General features: G+C 41.8%; 1 protein-coding gene across 5 annotated transcripts in view; it reads left to right on the forward strand.

The window, feature by feature from the left end:
* sulf2b (sulfatase 2b) overlaps positions 1–18,719 on the forward strand; it is a 108,099-nt gene that overhangs the window by 43,649 nt on the left and 45,731 nt on the right. For 4 of the 5 annotated variants that reach the window (XM_079239158.1, XM_079239157.1, XM_079239161.1 and 1 more), the window contains one exon: positions 1,720–1,762. The gene's annotated coding sequence lies outside the window, so the exon portion shown is untranslated. Of the gene's footprint in view, positions 1–1,719; positions 1,763–15,472; positions 15,576–18,719 lie in introns of those variants that run through there. The other variant, XM_079239160.1, reaches the window with a different exon arrangement.

Raw genomic sequence — 18,719 nt, forward strand, 5'->3', positions numbered from 1 at the left:
GGGTGGCTAAAGACGAGGCTCATCAGGCTAGGTGAAAGGTTTTACAGTACGATGAAAGTATTGGATCCAGAGTTTAGTCGCATCAGGCTGAAGAAACTGTCTGGTGCTGAAGATGAGCCGATATACCGAAGGCTGAAGTTGTATCTTTAATGGCAACGTCATTTCCGTGGCAACTGGAGACTAAAGCCTGTTTATACAAGATACAGTAAAACATAAAACTTTGGTCAAGACCATAGACTGTATAAAAAAGATGGATGTAGCCTCTGTGACGTCACCCATAGGTTTCTGAAGAGCTGAATTGCTCAGTGGGCGGTTCCTACCATCACCATCTTGGTAGGGTCATGCGTGTCGTCTTGTCAGGAAAATACAAATATGGGCAAAGAGGTGGAGCTGAGAGGGGGCTGTGAATGGTGGATGATTGACATTGAGCAAACTCTGAGCTTTCTGTCGCTAAGAGCTAACCGAGTTAACCTGGAGATAACAGGAGCTAACCAGCTAACAGAGGTAAGCGGACTAAAGCTAAGTCGCATTGTTAACCGGCTAAAAACAGCAATTGTTCTACGTTCGTCTTACTTGAAGCAGGAGATCGGGTACCTGTCAATCAAAAGGACACGCCCCTAAATATACCAAACTTTGAGATGAAATTACTTTTAAACGGGTGAGTTAGAAAAAATTCACTCCCCCCACAGTTGTCATGAAGGTAAACCTGACCAATTAAACTGAAAATGGGTTTTTGAACCAAACTGTAAACGTGTTTATTTCTGCTGTGAAGTTTGTCTTTTTAACATGGGAGTCTATGGGGATTTGCTCTGTTTCGGAGCCCCTAGTGGACGAAGGGGGAACTGCAGTTTTATGCACTTCCACATAGGCTTCACTTTTAACCGCTGGAGGCTCTGTCCATCTTTCATATACGGTCTATGGTCAAGACCTTGCCTCTCGTTTCCACGGCAACATAGTTTTGAGTGAACGAAAGTGAATGAAAGATTTGAGAACGGGTTTCAGAGTACAAACATTTTTAGATGCGGGGTGAGTCCTGTCCGTGTGCACATGAACTGGAACCTTCTGGAGATTGTGACGTCTGTCATGTTATTTTGCTTTTTGTGCACTCGGGTCCTGCTTACAGCTGCGAACAGCACAACCACAACAACCATGGCAAACAACTATGGTTTCTCCTGCTAAATGTTTTAAAGTCACCTGGTCTCTTAAAGCAAAAGCGCGAGCGATGACGCATAGATTACTCACGCTACATAAGCAATACACCTCCACACTAGTGCTTATGTTTTCTGGTCTAATGAGGATTTGGTACACATGTGTAGACCTCTACAGGCTTAGCATGCGCACTGCATTGTTGCGTGTCCCGTTTACGATTTCTGTGTGTATGGTAGTAGTTTTCATCCTGATGTTGTCGAAATGCCATTATATTTAGACGAAGCAAAGGGGAAAATGTCGAGTTTTACATCTAAATATGGTGTAAACATCTCTTAATGAGAAAGTAACACAAAGATGCTAAAAACATTGTGTTCGCTAACACCTACAGGGGTCGGGGAGGTTTGAAGAATAAATCTGTTATTTTTAACTGTGTTTTATATTTATGATGATGATCCTCGTGAATCCCGATGTCTGTAATGATCTCTGCGGCCTCTAGGGGGCGCTACCAGCATTACTAACTCCTAATGTTTTTACATGTTTTAATCTGTTTTTTTTTCTTTTTATTGTCAGGTCCTGTCGAGGTGAACACTGTGAAACACTGTTTCATCACAAGGTAACGTCTGTTTAATCCTCTAAACACCTGAAGCATCACCTGAAACTGTAAATATTCCTGTTTTGGTCTCGACTTGACCATTAAAACTGGTCTTATTCTGTACTGGTCCTCACAGAGATGATATGCAGGCAGAAGATCGAGGATGACTTGTTTGACTGTTGGTGTGTATTAGATGTGCTTAATTGTTGCTGGTCTCCATAGTTACATTTATTTATTGATTGTTGCAGCATTTAGACAGCTAATAGGTTGTGGTGTGTGTGTGTGTGTTTGGTTGTTTCTGTGTGTGGTTGCCTGGCAGGTTCTGCCGGGTTTCTCTCTGTAATGAGTGTTTCAGCAGCTGCGGGTGAACCCGCTAACCGATTAGTTCAGCCTGCTGCTGCCAGTGAGGCTGACTGCGGGAGACACACACATGATGCCAGCGTCCAGTCTTCCACATTCATGCCAACTCAGTCGCTCTCCCACTCTTCCTCCTCGTCTTCCTCTTCTCTCCTGCTACGCTCAGATATGTAGGATCTCAGTTGTTTTCATGTTTGTGACAGCTGATATTGCAGGGCTCTGATTCTCACGGCGAGTTTGATCATCAGAATTATCCTCTGAAATTATAGCTGCAGTTTTTCATCCTGACATGTTTTTGTTTAATAATTATTTTCCTGTTTTAACTGGCTGGAAACATCATTGACAAGGTGCAACGTGTCGGACCGGAGTCCTCCTGAGGTTTGCAGGAAATGACTCACTTTTTAACCTTATTGAAAAAAAAACTCAGTTTGATGTTGGTGATGTTTAAGAGCCTGAGGTGTGACACCGGTTGATAACGGATATGATGTTTTTATTCACGCCGAGACGTCTGTACAGTGGAGTTGGTGAGATTCAGAGAGAAGTTTTAGTTGCAGATGGTTGTTGTTCCTGAGCTTCCACAGAGACGGACCAGGATGACCAGATGTTAACAGATCCATCCATTAATGTTAACAACGCATTACAGCAGATGGTGGAAAAGAAGTCGCTTTGGCTGGTTTTAGTCATGCATGTATTTAAAAAACAGTTTGACATCCATCCATCCGTCCATGCAGAGCAGTGGGTGAACATAAAACCTTTGGTGTAAAAACTACATAAGTCATGGCCATGATGATCTATCATAGCATCCGCCTTTCCCTATGATATGCAGCCCACACTTTCACCTGAGCCTGACAGACAGTAATCAGGGTGAAGTGATGCTGCGACACCTAATGAATAAGAGTTAATTAGTGACGGAGGATACGGGCTGCGTCTGTCATTCGTCATTTTAAACATCACTGCTAAATGGAAAATGGCTTCCTGAACACGTTGCTGTCTGGGCTTTTTAATGAGACGCGTTCTCATGAATCCCGCTGTAACCAGTATAAAAAATTGTATATAAACATATACAGTTTTATATACAGATGTGTATATATATAACTGTATATAAAAAGATGGAAGTAGGCTCCGTGACGTCACCCGTATGTTTCTGAAGAGCTGAATTGAAGCTCGGTGGGTGGTTCCTACCATCACCATCTTGGCAGAGGCATACGCGTTGTCTCGCCCGGAAAATACAAATATGGACAAAGAGGTGGAGCTGAGAGGGGGGCTGTGAGCGTCATGGTGGATGATTGACATCGAGTGAACTCCGAGCTTTCTGTAGCTACGACCTAACCGAGCTAACCCCGGAGATAACAGGAGCTAACCAGCTAACAGAGGTTAGCGGGCTAAAGCTAAGTCACGTTGTTAAGTGGCTAAAAACCGCGGTTGTTCTACATTCTTCTTACTTGAAGCGGGAGATCGGGTACCTGTCAATCAAAAGGACACACCTCTAAATATGCCGAACTTCCAGATTAAAGTATTTTTAAACGGGTGAGTTAGAAAAAAATTCACTCCCCCCACAGTTGTCATGAAGGTAAACCTGACCTATAAACCAAAAATGGATTTTTGAACCAGGCTGTAAACAAGTTGGTCTTTTTAACATGGGAGTCTATGGGGATTCGCTCTGTTTTGCAGCCCCTAGTGGATGAAGGGGGAACTGCAGTTGTATGCACTTCCGCACAGGCTTCACTTTTAACCGCCAGAGGTCGCCGCTTGGGCCAAAGTCCAAAAACCAACTGTCGAACTCAGACCCATGATTTTTCACTCTTACCAGCTTCCACATCGGCTTCTTTTGGATCAGTGCAACGGCCCTATGTAGAAGTGGGGTTAAAAAAATCAGCTAAAACATCCAAAACTCATATCTGAGCCAAAACCATCACAGAATCATTATTATGGACCTAGACCTGACAACTTCTAGATGCACCTTTTGCATTTTGCTTCATTTCTTCCAACAAAGATGTGGAATACTGTCAGACTACAGTCCAGGTTCTGTCTGTGCGGTGATCCATCCCTCCAGTCTTTGCTGCCGTTGGAACTCAGACTCAGGGATGCATATTAATGAAAATATAGCGCGACTCCGTGTTTTTATGTTTATCAGCTTCTTTCTGCTTCTAACTGTCTATTGACAATCTTTCAACTGATCATCTAAAGACACAGCCCTTTTTCCATTTTCCCGCCACGCGCCCCCTATCGACGGCTAATTCAGCATCCATCCTGCATCCTACCTGACCTGTTAGCTCTCTCCAGCCAGCAGAAGACCATCTTATGATAACTCTTGTTTTGGTTTTTTTTCTCTCTTTTAATCTTCCTGCGTTTCTTTGCCACATTAGCGGCGTTGCGTGTTCAAAACAGCCAGTTCCTTATTTTACTGTGTAGTGAAACGCCACATAGCATCCCGGATGGAAAAGTTCTGTAGTGCGGTTTCTCAGCCTCGGGATGCTGCTGGGCAGCAGCGGCTCTAGAAATACACATGATGTCACTGTGTCATCCTATAAGTCTGATATGCAGAGTTTTAAGTTATGTAATGTGTCTTTAAAGGTGGATTTTGATTCATCTGTCTTGTTTGCAGTTGCTCTTTTGCCCTTTAACTTTACATCATGCAGTAGCCCATAATAATCAGGCTCAAACGTAGTTACCATGGCAAAGGAAAGCCAGAGAGGTTTTCCAGCCGGTCAGACTTTGACTTGAACGTTTCCTCCTGCAACGCTTCATCATCTGTTGTCGGACGGGATTTGAATGTCTAAGATCTTCTTTTGTTTTTCTGAAAGGAGCTATACACACACACACACACACACACACACACACAGTAAATGCAGTTGTATCTGTCGCTGCAAAAACTGCTTTAAAATGACCCCATCGCTGTTTTCTGATGGGGAGAAAAGAAATTTGTGTTAACGTATTGTGAGCTCGGGAAGTATCCGTCCCCCCCGCATGGACTCTCCTTCCAGCTTAGCGTCCGTCTCCAGAGTAGCACGTTTGGTCGGGAATCTGCAAGCTGCCAGTTCAGCAGTTTCCACTCTGTTTGCCACCAGTCAGACTGTAGTCGTTCTGTGTTGTGAAACCAGATTGAATGAAACACAACCAAACAGATCCCTCAGTCTCATTACAAACCGTTTCCATGTAAGCGTGGCTGTCGAGAAGCCGTAAGGAAGGGAAACGGAGAAAAGGGTAAGACTAATGAAAGGAAAGTATTATCAGTGCATTTAATTTCCTGTTCTCGTAAGTTTCTCTGACCAGCTGTTGTCCATCTCCTCGTCTTTCTGATTGCCAGTTTCATTTCCTTCCCCACGTCTCCTTTGTTCTTCGCCGCTTTACAACTTCTTAATGGTGAACTTTAGCCGGTGTGACCCCCCGGCTGAGATAGAAGAAAACATTTCCATACAGGAAAACGTCTGCTGATTTCTGTCTGGAGTGAATATTCTGTCTGAGCAGCTTTATTCTTCATCACAGTCAGAAACATCTGGAGAAGTTTTATATACATTCATTCTGCAGTCATTTAGCAGAAGCTTTCATCTAAAGAGACTCTCATCTGAGAGTGAGATCAACATAAGCAAGAACCAGTAGAGACGTCATAGATAGATGTTTTTGGGTTTTTTTTGGTAGTAGTTGTCTACAGGAACAGTTCTCCAGGTTCTTTTAAGATCTTTACAAAACACTTCTTAGGATGTTTCTGCCTTTAGTTCCAGTCTGGGTTCTGGACGATCCATCACTCCATCAGACCTGTTGAGGTCCGGGTTCTGGGGGGGATCCATCCCTCGACGAGACCTGGTGAGGTCCGGTTCCTGGAGGATCCATCTTTCCATCAGACCTGGTGAGGTCCGGGTTCTGGAGGATCCATCCCTGCTCCACTGATCTTCAGTCCAGTTCTTGTGTCATGTGGTATTCTTCAACCTTTTCTCCTTGATTTCTTTACTTAAGAATGGCTTCTTGACTGACACGTTTCCATGGAGACCATTTATGAGGAGGTTTCATCCAACAGTGGATGGATCAACTGAAGGTCCAGATGTGTCTCTCAGGTTCTGGTTCAGGTCTTTACTGGCTTTGTTCTGTGTCTTCAAGACATGACTTTCAGATCCTGCTTGCCTGCTGTGGAAAACCTCTCAGTCCTGACTCTTCTTCTGTGGTCCAGTTTCTGCTCAGACACGACCAGTTTCCAGCTAACGGCTCGTTGGGAATCACCTTGTTGCTGCTGGAATCTTGTTTTCTGTCAGACTGTCGGATCTTTGCTGTTTTTCTCAGGTGAAACTGAAGAAATGAGAACAGATGATGTGTGTTTGTGACATCCTGCTGGTAACAAGGAGCCTTGAGTTAGGAGCCCCTAGTGGACGAAGGGGGAACTGCAGTTTTATGCACTTCCACATAGGCTTCACTTTTAACCGCTGGAGGCTCTGTCCATCTTTCATATACGGTCTATGGTCAAGACCTTGCCTCTCGTTTCCACGGCAACATAGTTTTGAGTGAACGAAAGTGAATGAAAGATTTGAGAACGGGTTTCAGAGTACAAACATTTTTAGATGCGGGGTGAGTCCTGTCAGGGGGACTGCAGTTTTATGCACTTCCGCAAAGGCTTCACTTTTAACCACCGGGGCTGTATCCATCTTTCATTTACGGTCTGTGGTTAGGAGCCTTTTTTCTGCCTGAAGGAATCATAGGTCAGATTTAAGTGGAAATGTTTGGGTATCAGGACTGGAACCTGTTGACACAAGAATTATCGATCAAGACAAAAGATTCTCATGAATCTGATTGCTGGGATGAGAAATAAATGTTTCTCTCCTCCAACAGCAGCATCTCTCTGCAGAAAGCTGGACTCCACCAGCAGCCAGCTTATCTTTTCTAAGGTGTGTCAGGGCTCATTGCTCTGCTGCAGTGAATCCTTCCCCACAAAGATCACACCCGAGGGTGGAGCACGTCTCCGCAGGATGGATGTCTCGGTCAACAGAACACGTCATTGTGGGTTTGAGGTTCTGTTTCTGCCACAACTGATGTTTGTCTTTTAGTTTAGATGCTCCTCTGAGACATGTTTCAGCCTCCATCTGATCATACCCGTCTTTACTCAGGAACTCCTGCTCCTGTGACTGAGCTAACATTTTGTCTGTCGGGGAGCAGAGTATTGATCATGTGATGTTCCTGCTGTTGGATCTAACTCATGTCTTTAGCTCCAAGTCTTTCAGAGCTCTGTGCTCCACCAAACCCATCAAATCCACCCAAACGCAGCTTCAGGGGCAGGAGCTCATGTGGTCTGCTTCAATTTATTTGAAATATTTCAGTGGTTTAAATGGAAATTTGTGAAATGTGTTTAGTGTTTTTACACGTTTAGTGTTTTCACACGTTGGAATGAACTTTTACTGTCATTCTATAATGCTGCTGCAACACTGCAATCAATAAAACACATCGGATTCTGTAAAGGTCAGAAGCTGGTTCAGAAGTGTCACCGATTCTCTATAATGACACAAAATAACAGTTTTAGGACACACACACACACACACACACACACACACAGACGACAGTCATTCATGGGTGTCTGTGTTCAGTGTCAGAGGTGAGGATTTAACATGATTACAGCTTTCTAATGAAGGCAGTAATTACCTCCTGGCAACTCACCTCCAGACACACACACACACACACACAGTCTGTTTCCACGTTTAAAGCAGCTTTCTACCTTCTTGTCACAAAACGGGATTTCTGTAGGAATCTAAAGGTCAAGCTTCAGGAAGTTGAGTCTGAGCTGCTCTCAGGACGGATTTTTGTCCCTTTAAACCTCCTTTTCATGGCTTTTACGTTGGTTTTGATGCAAACAAGATATAAAATCAGACGATACTGTTTGTATTTTATAAAAAGGAACTACTTTCCTCGTGTTTGTAAGAAGTAGAGAAGCAGCCGTCTCGTGGTTTTCGGTTGATCGCATCTCTATGTGAACCTTTACAGCGTTCGTTCACATCTGACTGCGAGACATTTCTAGCGTCACACATGTTTAGGTTGTGTTTACCCACAGTTCCCTTTGTGCTGTAGTCCACTTCCTGTTTGATGGACTTGGATAGAACTACTACCCATGTTTGTAGGTAGACCAGAAGTTGCTTCTTTGATGTCTACATTTATTCATTCACACCTTCCCAAATGAAACAGACTTTCGGAGCCACTCGTAGAAGCCGAAGTGCTTCCACACACAGCGGCTTTCACGCTCAGCCATCATGTCTGTTATGTTCACCATCTGGGCTCCGCCGTTCAAGTTTTTCAACAAGTTTGTTTAAAAAAACATATTGTTTTAAATCTTGGGTACATAAATTCTGACTGGTCCATATCTGCACCGCGGCGGACGTCCAGGAGGCATCGAAACCAGATGTCCCAGCATCTTCATCTGGCTCCTCCGGATGTAGAGCAGCTCTGATCTCCTTCCGGATGGTTGAGATACTCACCCGTCTCACCCTATCTCTAAGGGAGAGGCCAAGACGCACACCATCAGAGGAAACTCATTTCAGCTGCTTGTATTCAGGATCTTCTTCTATCGGTCACTGCTCACAGTTTGAGACATCGGTGAGGGTCGGAGCAAAAATCAAATGGTAAACAAACAGCTTCTTGTCTCTTTCTTTACCAGGTTGCATCACTGCAGACACCTGTCAATATCCCGCTCCATTAATCTCACTGGTTATACCTGTAATTTCGAACCTGGAGAGGACACTGTTCCAGCTAACAGCATTGAAACAGCTGAATTATTGAGAAACATGGCTTAGCTGTCAACAGCAGGGCTGAAACAATTCCTCAAATAACTAAAAAATACTCCTCAGGGCAAACATTTAGCTTCTCAGTGGTCACCGTCTTTTCAACTAATAATTATCACTGCCATACACCACATTCGTAGCGGGCTTTATTTGACAGCATGATGGAGGAAACAAGGAAATGCAGGGACAAAGTCTGATTTTTTTTTTTTCATTCTAAAATGTTAGACCATTTCAAATAAAAAACAAGACAGTAGGTCCAGTTTAAAACCAAATTATGTTATCACATTACTGCAGAATACTTGCAGGAAGTTTCCACATTCAGTCCTCAGAGAGGGACAAGCTAGCATGCTAACGTTAGCGTTGTTTGATTGTTAGCTTCGGTAGATGCTAGTAAAGACTGTGTAAGTGTGTAGTATGAGTGTGTGTGTGTGTGTGTGTGAATGGTTGAATGTGACAAGTAGTGTAAAGCGCTTTGTGTGGTTGGAATGACTAGAAAAGTGCCATAAAAGTCAAAGTCCGTTTACCGTTTTAACTTTTTAACACGCAGATTCAGCAAAACATTTTCCAAAGTTCCCGAGGCTACGTTGTGATTTCCTTTCTGATTTAACTCTGGACTTCCGGAGGGATCGGAAAGCACAAGAATTCATGTTTGTTTTCAGTCTTGCTGCTTATGTGGGAATATTTCTCCAGATTCTCTGACTTTGGTAATGATGTAAACGATGAACTTCTGAATCTGTCGGCATCCAGTTAACCTCTTCATCAAACAGGTGGTTTTTTTTTTTTTTTCAGCATTCATTGTCCCAGCTTGTTATGAACAGGCTGCAGTCATTACTGCTGTGATATCTTGAAAAAATACAATCGGATGAGCTTTGACAGCGTCATCAATTTCTCCTTTATTAAAATAATTTACAGATGTATCTATTATTTAGTACCTCTAAGCACATGCGTGGAGAGACAAAACCGCAGCAGAGTAACCAGAAGTGTGACAAACCATGACTGTTAAATCCCATATTTTAGGACTAGATTCAGGCAGACAGCCTTTTCTGTGAAGAGTTCTAAGTTATGGAATGCACTCCCAACAGACCTTAAGACCATACCGGATCTTAAAAGGTTTACTTCCAGACTTAAGAACTGAATAAAGACAAATCAGGTCTGCGCTCACTTTTAGTATTTTAATTTTTCCATGTGGGTGGCAAAACGGTAGTTTTGATTGAATGTATTGACAATGATCTTATTTCGGACTGATTTTTATTGGCAGCCTTGAATGTGTTTTACTTCATTTTACATTTTGATGGAAATATACGTATTTGTATTTTGTATGTGTATGTATATAAAGGCACATATGTGTAACTTTTAATTTTGCAATGCAATGTAAACTGTGTGTACTTTCTTATTGTGTAAAAGCCCAACCAGGGACAGGCATTGAAAATTAGCCTTGGCTAAAACGCTGCAGTATGTGCCATCATTCATGGAGCATACTTGTTCCTATCAAATAAAATAAAAATCAAAAAATAAATAAAAATGAGTCAATATTTGTTCAGAAAAAAAACTCAGTTTGAACATTGAATAATGTCTTTGAAGCGTTTTGTAGAAAATATAGTTTGCAAATTATTTGAAGACCAATCCAACATGATTGTGAAACCCCAGTTCCAAACAAAAGTCACACTTGTTTGATCTCCACTTTCTGACTGGTGACCAGGAAGCTGTGAAGATGATTAAATATTCAGCGTTCGTCTGAACAGAACCGATGACAGTGAGTCTGTCAGATGTGTCCGCTGGATTTCATTTCATCAGTTTGCCGTGAGAGCGGCTTCTTCTCGGAACAAAGAGCTTCATCTCCGTGTCTTCGTCCATCTGCTTGGCGTCACGAGCTGCTGGATCAGAACAGATAATTATTCAGATGACCCGTCTACTGATCTTCACTCCGTTTCGTCTTTCTGTTCTCGTCTCCAGTCTGTGCTCCATCTCTCCTTTTTAGATTTCCTTTGTGTTTTTCTTTGAGCTCACTCCGTCTGACTTTACTGCCTTACTTCTTTTTCTATTATTTCCTTCGGAGCTTCGTCCCTTTAAACTCCTCATCAGCAGCACTGAACACCATCACTTCCGTCATCGGCAGTGTCTCAGGAACGGTGGTGTGTAACGCTGTGGGTAAATTGTGATGGATAGCTCACCTTTTAGGTCAGAGACTTCTTGACCACCAACATGGAACACGTTGGTGCTTTCCACCAATCAGAGAGCTTAATCTGATGGTAAAGTCCAATCAGGAGCAGCCAAAAATCAACAAGTGAGCAGAAAAGCCTGTGTGTGTCTGAAAAGATTGATTGATTGATATTTCTTTATTTTGAACAAAAACAACACAATTTGATCCATAAAGTAGCAGAATGAAGCAATGCCTATTTATTCCTGCCCCTCTTTACAATCATAATTTTGCAGTTGTTAAATTAATTCCTTAACTCTCAATACAAAATATAAAAAAATAATTATTTATATAGACATACAAATACACACACATATATGTATATATATGCACATATGCAAACCCACATACACTCAGAGATAAAAACAGTCACATATGTACCTCTTTAGGTTATCACACACCTTCGTTTATGTCCATTTCATACCTGCCTATGCACATATATTTTTATGACATATACACGCTTACATACACTTGCAATTTTGCATGCGTATGCTCATGTGCATATACTCACCTACATTCACATGTATGAAGAAAAATGATGTTCTTCTGTGTCTGGAATAAAACCAGAGACACTCTGGAGCTGCTTTTGTGAGGATAGTTGATAAATAGTGGCATGAAAACTGTGAGGAAAAAGTGTAAATATGTGAAGAGTTCTTGTTTGTTTCATGTTAATATTTTTTCCTGAAAGTCAAGATGTGAGAAAATGATGTGCAGAAAATAAATACTGTTTTCTTGGTTTGATCTTTTAGTCTCATAATCTGACAACTGAGACTGTCCTGGAAGCATCATGTCTGCAAAATGACTGGGATTAAAAGGGTTGAAGGTAGCAAGGGTTAGTCGTGCTTCTTCTAACAGCAAGCTTCATTATGGAGGAAATATAAAAGTTTGTTTTTACGTTTTTCCTACACAACATAGTAAAATATCATAAATCTTTCAATGGAAAATGTTTAATATTTCCAGAATCCACCGAGCCGCCTGGTGGATGGATGGATGGAGGGATGATGGTGTGTGTAAATGAGGTGAGGCGTGAGATTATAATCTAGAGGAGTTGTGTGTGTGTGTGTGTGTGTGTGTGGCTGTAGAGTCCATTAAAGAGATGAGAGGTGGTGTAAATGAGCGGGTGGGCGGAGCCTGTGGTGGAGCGTTAATATAAAAGATGGAAGATGGATGGATCAGAGGAGGTGAATGAAAATGAGCTCTTTTATTCAGATGATGTTTCTGCCCTCATGTTCTATTCATGTTGAACAGTGTGTGTGTTTTAATACACACCAACGGATGGCTGATGTTCTTTAAGGAATATTACAACCTAACAGAGAAGAAACTCTGTTCGTTCCTCCTGATTATTCTGTCCAGTTTGTTGAATTACTTCACTGAAATCCTACATTTTGTATTAGTCTATTTAAATACAATTATTTCATTCATAAACTAAGATAAATCAGAGATTATAAATTGAGCCTGATCCATAAGTACTGAGCGAGCCTTGCTTACGACTGATTTAATGCAGGGCTGAGTGGTCATTCAATCTCCTGCAAACTGTTTTTATTTTTAATGGAAGGGATTCGTAGCAACAAATGACAGAAAATATATGTTTCTGATATGAAACGTCCTGCAAACGACATCAACTGGAAGTTAAAAAAACATCCAAGAAAGAGGTGTTTGTAGTCATTAAGCTGCTCTGCTACTTGGATCTCCGTGTGACAGGAGTATTAAATGTTAAATAAATTAATAAATACAGATGCATTGAGATGGAAATAAACATTAATAAGAGAAAATAAAACCAAAGAAATAAATCAAATAATTGTTAAAAGAAGAAATAAAAACAAAGAACAAAAGGCCAGCAGTGTTGGTTGCAAATCAGTGACACCAGACATCAAGGGGTTAAACCCATGAAATGGAAACCCTTCATGTTTTAATCATTTTCTAACAACATAAAGCTAAACATGACTAAACTAGTTCGGAGGGTGTTTCAAGTTGGATCCAGGATGCTAACATGTAGACTCCTGGTCAGTTTGTGCAGGAAATTGTCATGATGTGAAGTTTGTGTTGTCTTTAGTTCCAGTTTCCTGTTTTATTTTGTAGTTTTTTTCCTCTTGTGTATTTAGTTTATCTTTCCTTTCCTGGTAATTAGTTCACCTGGATTAATTTAAGTTATTAGTTGCACCTTTGTCTCGTTGTTTTCCCCTTGGTTTCAGTTCCCAATCGCCAGTTCGGTGCCAGTAGCTTCCCTCATGGTCTTTGTTTAATTAAAGACCATTCCCAGCATTTCCTCTGCCTCCCATTTCGCCATCCTGTGTCTGGGTCCACATCAACCCCCTTCTCTCCATGACAGAAATGGTGATAATGTGGTTAAAACCAGCGTGAGTGCTGATTCACGGCAGGTGTAAACTTCTACCAGGTAAAGCAAGAGGGTCTTGGCTGCAGCCTGTAGAATGAGGCGGGGCTGATTATTGTGCGGGGTTGGACGTCTAACCCTGCCCAATATATTGGATTAACCCCAACCCTAACTCTCACCCTAACCCCACGCCCATTTGACATCCAACCACGGCCACTGGATGTCCAACCCCGCCCAATATCCAGGCTGCAGTTGGGGGTTATTTGGTAAAACCAACCCCTTGAATCCCCATTTTCCTTCAAGACGGATGTAAATTAGGAGCCCATTTCAAATGCTGTCATACATCGCGCCACTTGAATACTCCCGTGTGTCTTTTACTTTGTCATGGTTGAGTCAGTTCTTCCACTAGTGGGCAGTGTTGAGTTCAGAGTTCACGTCCACGTTTTGACAGCGGTTGGTAATGTACCGCTATTCAGTCAATTTCAACCGTCTGAAAACACTAGAAGTAGAAAAATAAAACCAGAGATTTTTACTCATCTTCTTCAGGCGCTTTTGATTTGGCGGTTTCTGCATCGCCTTCTTCATGTTCCTCTTCTTAAAAACTGACCACATTACGTACATAACCGCCGAGACAGTCGAAAGCTGTCCATTCGTCTACTTGTCGATCTTCTGCGTCGAGTATAAACCGGCCTTAAACATAACAACATCCAGGGTTTACCTGCTAATGAGCTGGTGCTAGCTTACACAATCTGTTGTAGCACTACATTAAGGCAGCTACAACCAGAATACGTTGGTGTGTGCAACCCCACACAAGGACTGAGTGATTAATTATGACATATTAGATGTTTGGAGGATGCAACATCCTCTACATATAAAGCTGGAATACTGTCAGGATCTTCATAAATAAGGAGTATGAGGTGTTTTGGTGAATTCTGTTCCCTGCTGTGGTGATGCACCTACATCTCCACATTCAGATTTTTAATAACACACGACTAATAACCTTGTTGTTCGAAAATCACAGATTTATTTCTGCATTAATGGTTTAATTTTGAAGCCCCATTAATTGGTGACCACATGAAATTACCTCACAAGTCCCATGGGGATCCCAACCCCCAGTTTGTGAGGGGACCCTGGATGCCAAGTCCAGGACTCCGGTAGAGGAAGGAGAGTACGACGTATCGGTTTGGTATTAAGAATAATTGTTTTTTATCCATTGATGTTTGATGTAACCAATAGAAACCTGATAGGCGGACTGACTGTAACATCTGGCTTGAGTTAAACATGAAGACATTCAGGTGAGACGGTGTAAAACACCAGACAGCGGAGCCGCCATCATTCGTTAAAACGTTAGCAGAATCCAGCAACTTCTCCGGTGTTTTGGTGCTTTGGTCGGTGGTGGAAAGACTGACGATAAGAACATTCTTCTTTCAGAATTCCTTTTCAGCACAAAGTAGCGATGGCGATGGAGGGGCCGAAGCCACAAGGATCCCTGGAGACATCTGCAGCAGCTGAAAGCGGGATGTGCTTTTACATTTAACATCGTCTTCATTAATAAAGCAGCCAAAGAGTGTTGAAGTAGGGAGAGCCATCACTCTGCCGCTTTTTCACAGATAAATCATTCAGACCTGAACACAGTATGACAGTTCAGAGAAGCCTTCTCTGCTGAGGACCGGTCGCAGCTGAGAGTCGAGAGGTTTTCGTTGCTTCGAGATGGAGACAAAAGTCAAGAGTGACTGAAGAAAGTCAAAGTTTTCAAGATGACATCCTTCCTTCTTCATCACTCCATCGTGCTTCTCAAATTCCGCTGGGAAACAAATGCCAGAGATCTCGTTTTGGTTTGATTTCTGTCCAGCTGTAAACAGGAGCCAAGATGAAAAAGTGATGAAGCGATAGAGAGACAATGGAGAGAGCAAGAGTAAGAGAGAGAGAGGAGGGGAGGGAGTGATGGAGAGAACAAGAGGAGAGCAGAGATAGAGGTGGAAAAAAAAAAGAGATCGACAGAGAGGAGGAGGAGGAGCTGTGGTTACAACGGGGAGAATGTGTGGTCGTCGAGGGGAGAGAGAGCCGTTACCACGGGGAATTGCTGCCTTGTCTGCCGCCACGGCAACGGCTAACGAGAGCTGAGCCGAGAGGAGGTGGTTGGGAGGTCGTCGGTTTGGTGCCAGGGCCCACGAGCAAGGCAGCCATGAGGATGAGGTAAGAAAGAGTGCTCGAAGCAAAAGACAAAGAGGAATGGAGAGAAAGAGAAAAGCGGTGTAAAACGTTACGAAAGGAAGCGAAAGAGCGAAAAGAGGAAGAGAGAAGAAGAAGTGACTCTGTGGGTCAATTATTCTGCTGAGTTTTTGGAGATTTGTGCCGTCGTCTCCGAGTTCCACTGATCTCTGCATGATTTCTGTGCACTTGCAGTAAGTGTTTGTTGTTTCTATTTCAGCCTTACTTGATCGGACATGAAAGAACGTGTGGTGGAGGTGCAGATCTGCCGTTTCTTCTGTCAGAGTTGGACTTTTAGTTGGATATTTGGTTAAATCTGGTGATTTTCTGCGTCTATTTAATCCAGCAGGGAATGTTTCCTGTGCTGTAATTGTTATTTCTCCATGACCTTAAGCTCCTTTTCTTTCTTCAAAAACTATGAGAACACTCCAGTTTCTGAGTAAAGTGCTTCAACTGGAAATTCAGAAAACCCCTCCATCAGACTGATCCGTGACGGTCAGAATGTGACCGCAGCAAAGCTTTTTACTTTGGGAATCTGGGGAAAGCCAGAGGGTAAATGTGTCATCATAGGGAATATTTTCAATATTTTTCCCAATTCCAAAAATGCTGGAGTGCTTTGTGAAATGAAAATGGAGCAGAATGCAGAGATTTCTGAAGACATTCAGACATTTTACATAGAAAATATGAGCTTATTGTGAATCTGATGGCAGCAGCTCGTCTGTAACAAGTCGGAACAAAAGGCTGAAAACACGGTAACGCTGCTCAGTCGAAGAAAAAATTATCTGTCACATTTAATATGTTGGTTTGACTTGATGTTTATAAATAGAATTAACCTGATATTTTCTGATTCATGTCAGCTCATAATTTAGTTTCTTACAAATAAATAATCTGAATTCTATAGATTTAGTTTCACTTTAAAGATTGAAGTTGTTCCTAATGAAATATTTGGCTTATAAAAAAGTAACTTGATATTTTGTTTTTAGGGATGTTTTGATTGCAAGTTTTAACATTTTGCTTCAGTCTAAAAGGCAGGAGTTTGACTGTAGCAGGTAGTTCTGTGAATCGCAGTGCAATGCGGGGGTTAACACCAGTGGGGGTGGGTTTCCCTTCACACTCATGGTGTCAATGTTTAACATTCAAACAGACATGAAACTCCCTAAAAATCATTTACATGTGAATAAAATACAGGTAGTAAATACTTGGACTAGTTGGGTAGCGGTGAGGTCTGACTGCCGAGTTAAATGGAGTTGATAAGTTAAATATTTAACTATTCTCTTGATTTCAAGTTAATCGAACTAAAGTTGGTTTCTATCACCAACATAAGTATTGAGTTTGTTCAAATCCAAAAACATTGTTTTTAATGTTATTTAAGTTTTCTAATAGAAGTTCAGTTCATCTTGGCCTGTCATTGAGAATGAGGCGTACCTTTACCAAAACCTGTACCTGCTTCCAGACAGATGGGACAAAACCAGAATTCAATTATTTCCTTGTTTTATTCCCAGTATCACATAAACTGACACTTTTTTTTTTTTTTTACTTAATGTGTAAAAAGTTGGAACAGGAGCAACAAAAAGCTGGAAAAGCACCTGGTGCTAATGAAAAACAACTGGAGGTGCATTGGACAGTTAATTGGGTTGATTATTAACAGGTCAGTAACATGAGGAGCATTTCAGAGAGACTGTGTCTCTTAGATGTAAAGAGTTTAAATAATCTGAGACAAACTGGGAAAAATTTAGGTTGAAGCTGTGAAGAAGAAGCCAGATGTGAAGCAAGTCCATAAATTCTGCCATTCTGCTTGTTCAACATCTCTGACGGTTGGGCTTTGCGTCAGGGCTTATGGTGTGAGAAGTAACTTCAGGCAGAGCTGGAGGTTTGGAGCTGAGAAGACAAGATTTGGTCATTATGACTTCCAGAGTACCGGCCACTCAGTTTGTCCTGACCCTGATCAAATAGAAACCAATAGAATCCACCTCTCCAAATCTCTGTGCTGTTCTGTAACACAACCTCTCTGTGAGTCATGGTTGGAAATTTTATTGACATGAAGTCAGATTTACATTATGAGGATATTTCCCGACTGACAGTTTCAGTCCAGAGATCGGACGCAGCCGTCTGACTTCACTGAGGGACAAAAAGGATTTTCAGATGTTCTCACTGCTCAGCCTGGCACCATGAACATGGACTTGCTTGTTCAGTTTAACTCAGTGATCCTCAACAACATTAACTTGTATTTTTACTACTTTAATATAATTACAGTTCTTGTGTCCTCTCTCCAGTCTGAGGAGACATTAATGAGCTTAGAGGACTATTCTACCAAGAAATCCAGGTCTTCCGTGTGAAGAGCACAGTTAGGCAGAAAGGAGGACCTGCTTGTGTCTTCACTTTGATGGAAGTGAAGGAGATGAATGAGATGTTTTGATAATGAAAAGCAGCTGCGGTTCATCCTCAGGGAATATGATTTCATAGGAATGATAGGCAGTATTGTTGAGATTTAGTTTTTTACTTTGATATCTCAGATTTATCTGGTTGTAATTGGTTAATAAAGTCAAGTAAGTTCTGCTTATTGGCGTGAGAACCATCTAACCAGTAAGAGGTGGGCAGTTGTTACCAAACTGTCTGGAAATCAGCAATCTACAATGATTTAAACTGAAAACAGGCCTTCTGTTGGCACTGTCTGAGCAAACTTGGCCCAAATACAAACACGCTTTAAGTTAAGACATGAAAACTATGTTGGATAAACACCAAGTTTGCTGCCATTTTTCACCTTTCTGTGTACCGAGAGAGATAAAAGTATGGTTTATTACTGCTGTTTACGTATCACTCAATGCTAACGTTAGCATAGCGCCTTCTCAGCAGCATTATGAGAGTTTTTATTAACTGGGTTGATAAGGGGTTTTAATAACAGTATTAAATAATATGATTAATTCATCATGAGGACCCCTCAAAATCATGACTTATGTCAGCATAAACCGCTCAGCACAGACTGAAAAACATATTAAACCACATCCGTGTTTTACTGGATAGAAAAAAAGTGCAAGGCGTCATTGTGGAGGTTGACTCACCAGCCTGTAAAACAGGACATAAAAACATCTGATGCGGCTATTCTATAAAGTGGAACTATTATGTGCATTT

The sequence above is a fragment of the Telmatherina bonti genome (assembly GCF_933228915.1).
Source record: "Telmatherina bonti genome assembly, chromosome: 4".
NCBI classification, from domain to species: Eukaryota; Metazoa; Chordata; class Actinopteri; order Atheriniformes; family Telmatherinidae; genus Telmatherina; species Telmatherina bonti.